The sequence below is a fragment of the Anneissia japonica genome, unplaced genomic scaffold (genome assembly GCF_011630105.1).
Source record: "Anneissia japonica isolate Jap-2015-1 unplaced genomic scaffold, ASM1163010v1 scaffold288070_len135173_cov105, whole genome shotgun sequence".
Classification (NCBI taxonomy): Eukaryota; Metazoa; Echinodermata; class Crinoidea; order Comatulida; family Comatulidae; genus Anneissia; species Anneissia japonica.
This window is the reverse complement of record NW_022702359.1, coordinates 31,488-46,515: the sequence shown is the minus strand read 5'-3', so window position 1 is coordinate 46,515 and position 15,028 is coordinate 31,488. Positions and strand designations below refer to the sequence as shown.

The following is a 15,028-nucleotide window of genomic DNA, read 5'->3' as shown; positions in this document are numbered from 1 at the left end:
ATACTAGCACGACAAGGAATTCCAGAGATCATCCAAACCGATAACGGTCCGCCATTCACAAGCAATGAATTTCGACAATACGCAGAATATCACGGGTTTAAACATAAACGAATAACACCATTGTGGCCACGTGCAAACGCGGAAGTAGAACGATTCATGTCAAATTTAAAGAAAACTCTCTTAACAGCAAGTATCGAACACCGAAACACACAACAAGTGTTGTACGAATACTTGCGACAATACAGAGCAACGCCACACACTACAACACAGATATCCCCAATGGTACTTTTGAATGGGCGAAAAATGTCTACTCGCTTACCAGAGATAACTATAGCTAGAAATGACGATGAGATTCGTAAAGTCGATTCAGAAAATAAAAGAATATGAAGATAGAAAACTTAATACTAAGGAAAGTTGTCTAAAAGTAGGAGATAGAGTATTACTTAAGCAAAGGAAAGGAAATGCATTTACTCCACCATTTGATCCAAAGCCATTTCGTATTATAGAAAGAAACGGTAATTCCATAAGAATTCAGAGAAATGACTTGCAACTTTGGAGAAATGTTAGCCTTGTTAAGAAGGTAGTAGAAGGTATAAAGGAAATGGATGATCCCTTAAGCGACGTAGAGCTGGATAGTATTGTAGAAGGTGATTCTATAACTGAAGAAAGGGGGGAAAAGGAAAAAGGGAAAACTTTGTCAAAGCAAACAATAACAAGAAAGAGTCTTAGAAACAGAAGAATGCCAAAAAGGTATAATGAGTTTATAATGCACTAAGCAAGCAAGTTAAGATTTATAAATCTAGATTGACAAGGTACAATTATAGTGATTTTGTCACAACCAAGAAGTTTTAGTTTTGTGTTTATAAAGAAAACAGTGTGTGTTAACAGGGAAATGTTTAGTGTTATAAAAGTTATTGAGTTAAGGTTCTATTTGAGGTTAATGGGGATGTGGTGTTGTGATTATTTACAAAATTGGCAGTAGCGCCACCTATTGGCGTTAAGGTTGGAAACTTAGAGAGGAGCCATAATGATGATGAATGAATAAAGGCAGAGAACCATATGATGAGTTCTAGTGCTTGTACTTCATTTGATGTATGCGTAGTTACATGATATACTACCGACAGTACAACATTACAAGTAGTATGACACAGTTCCTTTTAGTTCACTGCAAACTTTTATTCACACAAACTGTACGTTGGTTACAATCAGCTAAACTCCAGGTTTCAGATGTTAGAGGACCCTTTTAGAGTGGAGTCAGCTCGGCCCTGTACTTTTCTTCTGTGTTGAATCTAACTACTGACTACTGACTACTGATTACTGACTACTCACTACTGATTACTGACCATTGCTGATTCAGTGATATATGGGTGTTTGCCTATTATACTTTAGGTAATGGGGGTGTGTCTGAAGTAAGTCACCCCATACTTTTAGAGTTTCTGATTGAATCATAGGGAAATTCTTTCTCTATGATTTAGTAACTTGTTTACCAAAAAACTATTAATTAAGATGTATCACAAACTTCAGAGTTTAGGCTCAAAACTGACAATCATAGATTCATAGTGTGAGAAAGGCCAAGTCCAACTGACTAGGGTAAAGTTATACAAAGTCCAGTTATATTATTAGATTATCTGTATACTCAAGTTGACCATTAAAACTGTCAATCCAATTTAAGGCATTTATCAGGTGAAGGATATCGATTCCAATGGTTATGCAAGTTAATACCATTGAACCTTAATACTACATTACATCCCTTTCAATTAATTTTTTTTTTAACATCATAACATAAGGTAAAATGTACTACAATGTGTAGTAGGTATAAAGCAATATAACAATTCATTTTAAAAAATTTAATCGTTAAACATAAAAAATTCATAGCATATAATACATGTGGTGCAAGATGAATACGTGTCAATTTCCATCATTTACTCATATTCACTCTCTCTTTCTCTCCATTTTTTTCTTTAAAAAAAATACAAATGAATAACATTTTTGATTTTCGAGGTTAATCAATCTAATACAGTTTGTTGTTTTGGCATGTGTCTTAGTCATCGATTTAACATTATATTGTATTTAAACGTCTAGTCTTGCCATATACGACGTAATGTACGAAAATATTTAAAAGTAAAATAACTTTATGATGAGGAACTCAAATTAACTTTTATTTAACTAAACATTATTTACTTATTTCCTAAAAAATCAATTGCTTCTATTACACGTAGACTGGAATTCATCTAGTCGTGTTTACTAGCAATATACATATGCACTTTAACTCGTTATCGTTTAATATCATCACGTATTTCATATAAATCATTTATTAGTATACCTTTTATCATACATTTATCCTAAGCATTTCATGACAAGTAAAATTATGTAAATTTGGATTATTTGTACCCATATGTACTTATATTCAGTATCCATTTAAACTGACGAATTTATCCTCATATTACATATCTTTCATTATACTTGCATGGCATTAACAACTCAACAAGTAATAAAGCTTGTTCATTTTGTTGCAATATAAGCTTGGATTATTCAATAATTCATTAATCGCTTCATTACATTTAAATCATAAACAAAATTGTTGTATTCCTCATCATAAAATTATAAACTCAATTTAAATCATTAGACAACATGTCAATATAAATCGTACTTAAATCATTACGCTGTGTATTCACACAATATAATTTCAACTCAAGTTCTCAATATTTAAATTCAATATTCGTATCAATTTCAAGATTTCAGTATAATTCCATGTTTACACGATCAATTAAATTGGGGAATAAGTAAATAAAATTCAACGTTCTCGAATTTTGAAGTGCGTTTGCGAGTGATGCAATTAGTAAAGTGAATGGTTATCATCATAATTTATAATCGAAGAATTTTTCCTCTACAAGTTCAAGTCACATCAATTAAACATTTTATAATTTAAAAAACTTCTGGCCAGTAAATTAATTAAATTAATAAAGGAATTTATTTATATCAATTATCATTTTAGCTTTAATAACCTCAAAAATTGCCTGGCTATGAGCAATTGAAATTGGTTGTACAAATTGGTATACATGTGTGATTCTGCAAAATCAACAGTCCGTTAACCTCTGTGCTGAATAATTGCTATATTGATGTTAATACTTGTGTTTTGATATCTAAATCAATCAGGTATCCATTAAAATGTGCTTGTATTAATGTTCAACATTTTGCTATTTTGACCTTACTTGTTTGAAAAAAAAAATTGCGCACTACAAAAAAACGTGGTTGATGTAATAAAATCAAATTAATTAAAAAATTAATTATTAAATTAAAACCAATTTTTAATGAGGGATAAAAATATAAACAAACTCTTTCTCACAATGATGGAATGCAACAATGTATTCAACTTACCCATTTACTTCATTCTTGATAAACAAAATGCAAATTCCAAGCAAACAAAAGTTCAGTAAAGAATTTAAATGTTCAAAGTTAAATGTTCAAAGTTTAACGTTGGCCTAAAGTTCAAATGTATAGAGCGTTTTCCACCGTCATGGGGTGAAGTCTAAGTGAAGTCGGCTTGTCTCGAATCCTAATAACTTTCAGTCATCTGTCGGCTTGTCTCGAATCCTAAAAAGTTTGTCATCTGTCGGCTTGTCTCGAATCCGAACATGGTGTTCGTTGGTCAGCTTGTCACAAATCCGATTATTTATTTATTTTTTTTCGTTTCAATTCACTTTCTGTAATGTGGATGCCTGTTGTTTTGTTTTACTTCTCATGGGTTTCAATTCTTGTTAGTTAGTTGCGGTACATGAAGAAAAATTTTAATTCAGTTCCATTCTAGTCATCCAGACAGGACCAACAATCTGCTTAACCGCAATTCGGGTATCGTTTAGTGCGTCTTCCATGTTAAATATTGGTTGGTTGGTGATGGCTTTTTAATGCGTAGTATGACACAGTTCCTTTTAGTTCACTGAAAACTTTTATTCACACAAACTGTACGTTGGTTACAATCAGCTAAACTCCAGGTTTCAGATGTTAGAGAACCCTTTTAGAGTGGAGTCAGCTCGGACCTGTACTTTTCTTCTGTGTTGAATCTAACTACTGACTACTGATTACTGATCACTGACTACTGATTACTGACTACTCACTACTGATTACTGACCATTGCTGATTCAGTGATATATGGGTGTTTGCCTATTATACTTTAGGTAATGGGGGTGTGTTTGAAGTAAGTCACCCCATACTTTTAGAGTTTCTGATTGGATCATAGAGAAATTCTTTCTCTATGATTTAATAACTTGTTTGCCAAAAAACTACTAATTAAGATGTATCACAAACTTCAGAGCTTGGCTCAAAACTGACAATCATAGATTCATAGTGTGAGAAAGGCCAAGTCCAACTGACTAGGGTAAAGTTATACAAAGTCCAGTTATATTATTAGATTATCTGTATACTCAAGTTGACCATTAAAACTGTCAATCCAATTTAAGGCATTTTATCAGGTGAAGGGTATCGATTCCAATGGTTATGCAAGTTAATACCATTGAACCTTAATACTACATTACATTATAGAACCATGTGAATGTTGTAGAACTGCCTGCAGTTGATACTTCGGTATTTATCTAATTGTAACGTTTTGAATAAAATCTAGGCCTACATATTTATTTAGCGTGGCGTTGATATTATAAGCGTGGTGCACGGAATCTGTGTTTTTTTTGTTTTTTTTCTCGTATAGGGCCTAGCTGGCGAGGCCACACTCTTACTGCTGTACTAGTTTGGTCACAGATAGTTTATTATCGCTAGTCCTACACAATAATAAAGAGTCATTCAAGCGTCACACATGAGAGACAAGATTTCTGTTTATGAGGGTGTTATAGGATTAGGAGTAATTATAGGATTAAGAAAACGGTGTTTGCAATCAATCCTTTGTTGTGGTAAGGCCTAACACATGGATTGGTCGTTTTAATCAAGGGTATTAGCAGTGTATTTTACTAGTATTTTAATCATCCCGATTAGACGTGACAAAATAGAATTATTCATGACCACTAAAAGACCCCCTTGATACCTGCCAAGGTATTGCTCAATGATTCTGTGTTTTTGAAACAGTGTCCACATTTAATTTAGATTTTTATCAATTGTGTGTCGATTTGACTTAAAATTAATCTCTATTCTTATTAATCATATGCACATAATATCTATAAAACAAAACATAGTCTAGGCCTAGGCCTGCTATCAAACTTAGTTCCAGGCACATTCACATACACATAGGGTCCCCAGTGGAAAAAAAGTTGAAGGGCCAATCTCCCCGCTTCTGCTGATGTTGAGGTCTATGCTCTTTCGACCACCATCACCCCCCACTGCAGTAGCTAGAACTTGTGTTTTTTAGTGGAAAAACCCAAGCAGGTTGTTTTTTTTTCTTTCGCCAATCCAATATAGTTTTCGCCATTGGAGAATTGGCGATTGTTCATCGTGAGCCAAGGATCAGAACACTGAAATGTGTTTGAATTTCACACTTTTATCAACAAAAATTAGAAAAATTAGACGTTCTCAAAAAAAAAAAAAAAAAAAAATTTTCAGAACTATCTACGTTGTACCGTCAGCATGCAACATGCAAACCTTCAAATAATATTTCATCGTTATCATCATTTTAATATTTACGAAGACAACAGTACATATCATCCTAATCCAAATCGCAAATATGGATCCATCAGGGGCGGATCCAGAGATGTCAAAAAAGAAAGGGGGGATGGGATTGTGCTTACACAACACTGGGGGCGTCCTCAGCCCCATCACCCTTTTAAAAAGTTAAAAAAGGGGAAAGATTGATCGCCCAAAACGCCTCCGAGGTTACGTTTGGGCGCCTGCCTAGAAAACAAATATTTCGAGGACCTCCCCTAGAACGGTGTTATTTCGATCGGCCCCATTTTCGGTTCCCCTGTCAGACATCTCTGGATCCGCACTTGCCGGCAGTGGCCCTGTTCATATACCGTAAATGAAATATTAAAGCTTAAACAAAGTTGAAATAATTAAGAAAAAAAACATCGAAACCATAAACTATTATTTGTGTATTTATAAACATAGGCCTAATTAAAATATGTATCGACAATGGAAATAAAACAAACAAGAAGATACAAACCATGTGTCTGCTTCAACTCAACATATTGTTAAAAATGTTTCTTTCCTCAAATTATACTGTAGTTAATAATTTCTTAAGTTAATTTCCATTTCATTTTATTTAAGGAACAGTGAATTACATTCACTGTTCCCTGATAAATCTATACAAGAATGCTCAATGGTTAATCCCATAAACAAAGACACCAATTCAAAAAATATCATAGTTTTCTTTTGGTCATAAGAAGTAGAAATACTTATTATGTTCATCTAAAAATTACAAATTAAAAACATAATTCGAAAGATTTAATGTCAAAATAGTATAAAAAATAATCGGAGAGACCACTGCTCCTTTAACCCAGCGGTGGTAAAATTTTTAGTTGACATGCAGTCAATTTGCATCAAGGGCCCCGACTGTACTATTGAACTGCCACAGTGTGTAATCTCCAAAGTGAGTCATTTTCATTTTACTGTTACAGGTTACAGATTGTGATTAGATAAAGTATGTGGTACCATTGTAAAGCTAAGATGTTTGTCAATCTGATCACATACGAAAAATTAAAATTAGCTTCTAGGTCTGGCGGTAGCTGATGCTATTTTTCCAAACCCCTGGTAGTCAGAGTAATACATACAGTAAATCCAAACGCAAAATGCTGTCAGAAACGATGTCATTGTATGTCACAGATACTGTAGATGAGCCTACACCAAAGACTGTGGTGATGAAAACCTAAACAATTAGAAAAGCTTATGATGTGAAGCAGGGGCGGAGATGGGGGGGGGGGAGGCGCCGGCCCCGCCCCGGGGATTCCCCCTTTTGGGAAGTAAAATAAGAAAAAAAAAAAAAAAGAGGGAAAAAGAAAAAGATAATAGCCCAGAATGTCTCAAATGTTACGTTCGGGCGTCTAGAACACAAAAATTTCGCGGGGGCATGCCCCCGGACCCCCTACAACAGTGTTGTCTCAATCGGCCCAACTTCCGGGCCCCCCCCTTTTGGACATTTCCAGATCCGCCCCTGTGAAGAATGGTCAGATCATGTTCAGTCTATCCGGCCTAGTGAAGAATGGTCAGACTAGCCTGAGTGAAGAATGGTTAGACTCAGCTATAGCCTAAATAGGGAGCTTGGGCCATTAGCATTGATTGGTTCCTTCTAAATACACACACTGTATATAAATAAAGAAATTTAAAAAAAATCAAGCATTGTTAATTAACATCAGTTGGTAGTTAATGTTCACTTTGAGTAATGCCGCTGTCATAGCGCCTGAACATTGCATTCTGCCGTGGATATTGGCACTATATAAATCATTGTTGATTGATTGAGATTGATATTTAAAATAAATATTGTACAACTAAATCTGTTTCATAGTAATTGTTATTCTCATGATGGCATAGACAATAACTGGATTCGCGTCAGAGAATCAAGTATAGGAGAAATTTTGTCCTACCTGACGTGGAAATGTAGAATACTCAGTATGTGTGAAAACAATTTAAAAAAAAACTTTTTTTGGGTGGGACTCGAACCCAAGATTTCAGTTGATGGCCTGTTTCAGTCAAAATATTGACTTGTCAAGCAGTTTTTGAAGAAAAGAAATGTAGGTCAGCAAAAAATTGCCATCCTGTGGCAATTTCTGTGAAATTCATGATCTGTTTTACATTAAAAAACCCATAAAGTCGCTCATAAAAAATATTATTCTGATACGTAAAGGCCATATTCACGAGCAAATGTGACGCACTCACACTGGCTACCAAAAATTGGGTCTCTCCCTATTTTTGATCATCCAACCAATCTAATTGCATTTGTACTGGATATTGATCCATTACTTCCTTTAATATTGTAACCAGATTAATTAAAAATAGACAATTACTATATTATCATCATCATAGAAAATCATTGTGTACATTATTACCTGTAACCGGTTCTTCTACTGTGTATGAAGATGCAATTGAAATGTCTGTAAAGTGAAACATAGAATATTGATAAAAGAAAATATTTTTTGAATGTGCTGGATAAAGATTAAATCAAAATTAATTTTTATTAGGTAAAATTATTTTTAAAAATGCATTAAATAAATGTGAAATTAACATAAAATTTCAGGATGATGCCAGGGAGCAGATAAGCAGAATAAACAACTGTCATCATACAATTTACTATCATTTAACATAATATTTAAGTCTACATAAAAAGCCAAAAATATAAATAAATAATAAATTATTTTTAATCCATTTTATAAAAAAAGTATATACTTTTTAAACATACTTATTTAATCAAACTCAATTATTATATAGCGACACCTGTTTCTATGAATGACTTGATTTTTTTCTTATCTCAAACAGAAGCGTAATTATGAATGAAGATTGAAAGCAAGTATTATACAAAAATAATATAATGTACACTGTCAAGTTGGGTGTAAGTTAAAAGAAATCAGTTGAAATTACAGTAATTCAAATATAAGGTGGGTGTGATATGAAATATTTCATCAGCACTAAAATGTTTTGTGCCTCCATTTCACACAGTGAATTAACCATTTTGTATTGAATGAGACAGGAAAATTTAACTGTTGTTCCACAGCTCACTTTTTATTTCATCTAATTATTTATTTAACTGTATTGTAAATTGTTATGTGTAGAATGTTATATTTATCAACAACAATATTTACATAGATAATACCTTTGGATAGAGATTTTTCTGCTTGAACAAGATTGTTGTTTTTCAGTATGTCAATGAAAGCCTTCATGTTTTTTTTATCAATTATCTCACGACTTTCTAGATCCATAATCAAACTCCATGCATCCTTATACTCCTTCACCGGCTCATTATATAGCCTACTAATCTTTCCTATATCATCATCCGTCAGTGCCATTCCAAACATCATAATCTTCTGTCTGTGTTTTGTGAATTTTAAGATAATCTCAGTTCTAACATTTGGGAATAATAGTATTCTTGGTTTAATTTCCTTTTCCAAACCAAATGTGTCTGTAGCCTTTATGGTATCATAGAGGACCTTAAGATTTGTATAATGCAGATGATCAGATACAATCAACATATTCATTAATTCCATTGTGCTTGTAGCATTCATTAATAGACCAGTATTTTTCAAAAGGTCTCTGTACAAAACTTTCAGCATACTGACGTATCTGTGCTTGTCGTACCATGTTGAAAGAGCTGACAAAAGTAATGGAAAGGCTCCTTCATTGATTCCTATGAAGTGAAAAATAGGGTCATTCATAGACATAGGCATAGATGTAGACATCAGGCCAAATAAAAAATTGTTGTGTTGGCCACGTTTTTTAGAAAATCCAAATAATGGGTAGGTCGGTAGGAAAACTTTTTTTTTTTTTTTGAACAACCAAAAATGTGTTTACGCCTAAAACAGGGGTGGGCATCAAAATTGGTCAGAGGGCCAAAGTGAAATTCATATTCAACCCAGAGGGCTGCACCTAAACTTTGATGTTTCAGTGCACTTCCAAAAACCTTCATACACTGTTTTATGGCCCCTTTATTTATGTTCAGTTCTACTATTACTTTTTACAGATGATCGGTGCCAGGCCGCAAAAAACAATGTGTCTTCTAGCCAAAGGTGGTTGGCGGGCCGCACGCCTAGGGTTTGTAAATTACTTTCGGGGCTGCAAAAAAATCACTGGCAGGCCGCACTTTGCCCACCTGTGGCTAAAAAGTAGAAAATGCACAAATACAACAACAATTTTGAATTTGCATCGCGTACCATCCAGCAAAATAGGCTAGGTCTTGGTCCCCTAGCCTGACCAAGGCTATTTCAGCCTTATTTGCTCTTAAAGAAATATTGTGCGTTGCAGTCAAGGGCATGGCCAACACAATTTTTTTTTTTTGGCCTTACTTTATTCATCCAAACATTTTGGAAATTATAGTGTTCTTTTCTTCCACTCTCTAGCAACACCTCTCTAGCATATCCATTGTTAAAGAGGAAAATACCTCTAGGAATGAATGAGTTAGGATACCTATTCGTGTTTGCAGCCGGTACCCTCAGTCTACCACTGTGTTATGGAACGCCAAAAGGACAAAATATAATTGGCAGCAGTGCAAAACTGAGAGTAACTAACCGTACTGAACTTTCTGAGTAAATTGAGGGCGCAATTGCAAATGATGGTGCTTAGGCGAAATTTGATTGGCTAAATCTATGGCAGCCATCTTGGATGGTACACACACACAGCTCTACGTATTTCGAACATCGAATACATTGCAGTTTAGCGCTCTAGTATTCTAATATTATATCTCTATGGACCCGCCACAGTATAAGTAACAGCGAGAGGGCGCCTCAGTTCAAGTCTCAGACCAAAAAGTGAGAAAACATGTGATTCGACAAATCCAAAATGACCACGCCCGTGACAACAACGCAGTAAAGTTCGGGAGGCAAAAACGATTAATTGAGGTGAGGTTTGGGTCCAAAATTTTTTGGTTGTCCCATGGACAAGTTGCCCATAGTTTTGGTTGTCCGTAGGACATTTTGGCTGCCTGGGACAAGCAGACAAGCCTTATTTCGAACACTGGGCATGGCTTACATTTTTGCGATTCCATCTCTTTTTCAGGCCACTTTTCCGCACTGACGACGTAACAAAAAAGATGGCTGGGTACCATCTCAGACATTCTTGAACTTGGATATACTGTAATAAGCACCATCATGTCTAATGAACAAACCCAAAATATGACTTGCCAATTCCAAGTCGTTTTAGAATTGATGTCCATTTGAAATTTCGGAGTCATACCCCCTTTTAGCTCTCAATAATGACATATTTGTAAAGTTGCATTTTCAATTAGCCATATCTTCAATATAGAATATAGATAATTAATTGAAAATTGATATCTAGACTAACATTTGGCTGCAGAACAGGAATATGACATGACTACATATTTAGTCGCATAGTTTTTATTCCATTTTTAGATCCCATTAAAATACCCAAATCAGTTATTAAATGGGTCTTGGCACCAAGTTATTCATATAGTTGGAAATGTTTCACCACTAAAAATTCCAGATTTTTCACTTATCATTTTAGGGGGTAATCGTAGGTCAAAAAGTCATTTGGGGCAAAGAAACACACAAAAATGCCTCATTTTCACAGTGACCTTTGACCCTGTGGGCAGGTACCCTTGTCGTTGAAACTCACACCATGAATTTATTTATATGGTGATCCAGGCATAAGCGAACCCACTTGCCTGACACCCGAGATAAGTATTTTTTACGATCGGACAAGAATTTTAGGGACCACTTTTCTGTGGACACTGTCGAACAGCATACCTGAAATAAGCACATAAAGTTGTTGTAGAATTAAAAGTTTCAAGGCTCTAGGCAGATTGTTTTCAATATTATCGTTATTCAAAAATTAATATTGTCACATTTATGCACTGATATTGTCACAAATTGAAAAATATACCCCTTTTTAAATTGCTTACAGTATTATTATTAAACATGAAGTCATAGAGACACCAAACTGATATTTGAAACATATGATCATCATAAAAATGAATTCAAGTTTTAACAAGGGTCAAAGGTCACCATGGAAGTGAGGCATTTTTGTGTTTTTTTTTTCCCCGAATTACCTTTTGATCATTCGGGAAAAGATCTATCTTCTACTCATGTCAAGATACAGTAGTGTGACGAGTGTAATATTATATTTTCTGTCTGAACTTTATAAAACATATTTTAATAAAGGAATTTAATGTTTTATTTTAATAATATTTTTCACAGGTTTTCTTGATTTCACACATCATAGTAAAGTTTTATGACAGGTCTACAAACACCGAGCATTGACAATTTGTTTCTTACCTTTACCAGACGCCATAATGTTGTTTAATTACAGCTCTAATGTTTGCAACTCATTTGATCTTCATTTATACTTTTATCTGGAAAAAACGATGCTTTGATTTTAAAGTTTTAACTATTAATAATAATAATGTTTATTTATATAATAAATTTCTTTTTTCACAATCCTACATTTTTCAAGATTATTCCTGGTATTCTTAAAATGAACTTTAGTCATAGTCCGAGCTAAAACTTCAAAATTACGTCGAAAACTTTAAATAGCACTACGACTAAATCATGCAGACCTCGATTAAAATGGTACCTCCACAGGCCAATTTTTTTAGTCAGCCTAGGGTCATGCTAAATCGCCGACTTGAAATATTTACCCCACTAAAAATGTGGTTTTTGTAACTCACGATAAAGTGAAACAAATAAAAATGATTGTATACGTATTAAGTCTGATATATCTTCAGTGTGTGGAACAAAGAGACATCAAGTTTAGTTTCCAAAAGTTGAAATTAACATGTTCTGCTAGCCACATGCGATAGTTCCTAAGTTGCTCTTAAATCCCTTCAAGTTGTGGTCACGTAGCTTCACCATAATGTAAAGTTATAAAAATACCTTTCTAGAATACTTGTCTATAGTTTTAATGGTAATGGGTCATCACGACAGTAAAACCATGATTAGGCTCAGGGCCACTTAATAACACAGGGGTGTAAGCAAGTTCAGTTTGAACTTGCAAATAACAACGCGATGGTCAAGTGCTGGCTCAATATATATAGTATTTTTCCATATTGGAGTACATCAATCCAATGAAGCTTGTGCATGTGTGTAAACAGATACAAGTTGCTTGAGCGGGTATTGTCGGATTCGGTGATCCTTCATCCTATTGAAATCTCCAGCGAGAAAAAAACCAGTGTCAGGTGTTTTTGTCGGATACGATCCAAAGTTTGAATAATATGCTCCATTGTTATGTGATCATTGGTATTTTGTGGGTGATAGTCCTCCTATTGATATACTGGCGATTGTTCTTGGGAGACATTTAGTTCTCAGTGTGACCCAGACACTTTCATGGTTGTTGTTTCTAAAAACATCCCAGAGTTTAAAGGGATGTCGTCTTTGATGTAAATCATAACACCACCATGGGGGCGGTCCGCTCGTATGACAGTATAGCCAACTAAGCCATCTATAGTGACTAGAGAGTCATCAATGTGAGGTTTGAGAAATGATTTGGTAATAATGATGATTTCTGGGTGGGTTTCATTCACTCTGACTCTCAGTTCATCCATTTTATTCAGGATGTGGTTTATGGCGTACTTACACTGTATAAGTTCTTTTTGGGAATAGCGGATGGGAAAGCAAAATATTGGCGTGTAGGTGGGTTGAACTTGATCTTGGTTAACTGCGCCACAAGCCTTCTTGTAGTACAAAATCAGATTAATGGTAGTAGGCGGTAGTTCAGTTCAGTGATCTGTAAATGATATCTCATAGACAGTGGTGAGGAGTGCAAACACCACCAACCAGTGCTATGGCGCCAAGAGTTCAATGGCGTTAGGGCTAGCTCTAGTCTGTAGGTGTTACTGGAAGTTGTTTCTGTTCGGCTTGTGTTGGGAGGCAATAGCAAAAAAAAATACGCAATAAAATTCACAGATCACACATTCACAAGATTCCAGACAGCACCAACAGAGTAGAAAAACACAAAAAATTGTAAATAGATCAGTGAAGTTAGGGAAAAACAAGACAAATTTTCAATTTCTAATCAATTTGGTATAGTTTCTGGCATCCCCATCAAGATTATTCATCATCGTCTGTGCCATCGACGTTATCCCTAATTCCCTTGGACGACCAGACAATCAATGTTTGTGGTGAATTTCGGGATGGCAACAATCATATTACAGTAACTTTTAAATCATGTTGAAAAATAAAAATACAGCAATTATGATGATCTTTACAGCAATAAAAAGGGACAGCTGCCATAGCAATCTCTATTCTTTACATTCAACGCCCAAGTTAGTCACGTGACGCCCATCACCGAATCAGTTAGGCCAAGGTTAGGCCCAGGCCTAGTCATACACTACTATCCTACACAACTCAAGAAGCCTTCAAAGCTAGGCCTAGGACGTGTGAATGAATTGAAAATCGGAAGTCAGAATTACCTTAATATAATTTCACTTTTGAAAGAATGATTGCTATTCTACGCGGTAGCCGATCATTTCGGTCGCGCTTCATTTCGGTTGCGTCTCATTTCAAACAAATATATGGAGTGCCGAAAGAGTTGCGAAAAAGCAAAATTTAATATGCCTAGGCCCTATATAATGTAATTATAATTATTTCGTCAATCGGTTTATCATAGGCCTAAGTATTTTTTTTTATTTCTGTTTTGCTATCTTTCTACTAACATACTTTCTTTCTTTCATTTACGGTGATATATTCATGATTGAAACACGATCTTATTATTGAAACAATGGAGTTTATTATGTGCTTCATGCTATTCTTTTTGTTGCGTTTTCATATATTATAATTTAATAGTTATGGTCAATAAAATGTATCTTTGATTTTAATTGAGTGATTGAAACAAGATCGTATTATTGAAACAATGGAGTTTAGTATGTGCTTCATGCTATTCTTTTTGTTGCGTTTTCATATATTATAATTTAATAGTTATGGTCAATAAAATGTATCTTTGATTTTAATTGAATGAATTGAATGTTGTTACAATCTGAAATAACAATAATCATTACATTATTTAATCCGATGTTTCTATACAATACTGTCTCTTATACACATCTAGATGTGTATAAGAGACAGTATATATATATATCGCAACAATAAAAAAAAAACGTATCAAACTCGGTCAACTTCGTAACATCTGCGTTGTTTCTGTAAAAAAAGAAAAATAGCACCAAGTGATACAGTAATATAGTAACAATAAAACTTTAATACTAATATAAAAATAATTGTTAATAAACTAATGTTACAGTAATTTAAATAACGAGTTGGCTGCTTTTTCCTGATAAAAAGATTTTTATAAATATTTGTTATGTAGTAGGAAGCGTAGAATCGATAACAAAACGAAAAAACCCTGTCCGATAAAAGAGTGAAATGGTACTAGGAATGCAACAAACCTATAAATACCATAATATTAATTGAAATTTAGTTTAGTAATAATAGTATTCAAT

The 15,028-nt window shown here is 34.3% G+C and overlaps 1 protein-coding gene across 1 annotated transcript in view; it reads right to left on the bottom strand.

Annotated features, from left to right (window-relative positions):
- LOC117103852 overlaps positions 1 to 15,028 on the bottom strand; it is a 60,545-nt gene that overhangs the window by 31,823 nt on the left and 13,694 nt on the right. The window contains exons 2-4 of the mRNA XM_033244466.1: positions 11,874 to 11,950; positions 8,744 to 9,274; positions 7,983 to 8,027 (exon numbers count right to left, since the gene is read on the bottom strand). The gene's annotated coding sequence lies outside the window, so the exon portion shown is untranslated. The remainder of the gene's footprint in view (positions 1 to 7,982; positions 8,028 to 8,743; positions 9,275 to 11,873; positions 11,951 to 15,028) is intronic.